The sequence below is a fragment of the Penaeus monodon genome, chromosome 30, assembly GCF_015228065.2.
Source record: "Penaeus monodon isolate SGIC_2016 chromosome 30, NSTDA_Pmon_1, whole genome shotgun sequence".
Taxonomy (NCBI): domain Eukaryota; kingdom Metazoa; phylum Arthropoda; class Malacostraca; order Decapoda; family Penaeidae; genus Penaeus; species Penaeus monodon.
The window spans coordinates 34573777-34574917 of NC_051415.1; the positions used below are offsets into that span (position 1 = coordinate 34573777).

Consider the following 1141-nt stretch of genomic DNA (forward strand, 5'->3'; position numbering starts at 1 on the left):
CTCTAGATATTAATTTTTAACGTATGTCTTCCCTTCATTATATTCTCCGTTTTTATTTAGTTTATTATATTATCGTTATTTTCCCCTTTCCGGTTTTTTTCCAATATCTTTCTCAGAAATATCCGCTCTTCAATCTCAGCGTCTTTTTGTCTTTTTTGCTTTATATTTTTTTTCCTGTTTCCTCCACTTAGAACTATAAAGATATCTATGGAAAGGAGAATTGAATACGAATTAGTAAGCCTCAAAAAATTGTCCGGCAAATGTCTTCAAATATCTATTTTCCGGACACAATGATCTGCTTCCGTCCAAACCCAATTTTGAGGGCAATAAAAGTCAGTAGATTATTAAAATTTAAAGAGATTGTATAGTTACGCAATTCTGACCTAGAACTTAAGATTTCAGTAAATTTGGACCAATAATAAGGATGTTGTGTTCACTTAAACTGGAAAGAAGTTGATAAAAGTCTCAGTAATTTCGACTTATGCTTTATTTTCTTTCTCAGTGTATGATTCTCCAGCATCCCACACTCTGGTTACAAAACTATAAAAACGACCCTTGATATGTATATTGGTGCTAATTTATTCCAAACTTCATAGACCTGAAGTCAATAATTTAGGCATTTCCTATTTGTAAAGAGAATTTCAGTGATTTTTAATGGGTCTGAAAAATCTCAATAACCCATTTTATACAAAATATTTATTTAAACAGTGATTTATATAATTCAAACTAAATTGATTTTTTAATAATCTGTCCAATACTGAACTAAACTAAACCTATTTTTTCTGAGCACAGACTTCTCACTCCTTAATTTCAATCTAAATTATTCAATTATAACTCTAATCAGATAATGCACTCATCTCATTTTTCTTAACAAATGCAATATCCTTATTTTCTTCCTGGTTGGTGAAGAAATCAAGTTTTATTTCTTTGAAGAAGTTTATGTTGGCTTTCCCTCCATTTGCATATAAAAGAGTTGAATATTTTGCTATAGAAAAAGAACAGACGTATGGTTTATGAGTGCCGGACGGAAAACCCGGGCCACTACCCTACCCTGTCTGTAATTCATTCCCTCTGCATAAAACCACTTTTCCCCCATACTTTCCCAGAAAATATCCGTTATCAAATTACTTTCCCAGCAAAT

At 31.6% G+C, this 1141-nt stretch overlaps 1 protein-coding gene across 1 annotated transcript in view; it reads left to right on the forward strand.

Moving 5' to 3' along the window:
* Positions 1–1141, forward strand: part of LOC119592435 (murinoglobulin-2-like) — a gene marked incomplete at its 5' end in the record, with an annotated part of 10056 nt that overhangs the window by 194 nt on the left and 8721 nt on the right.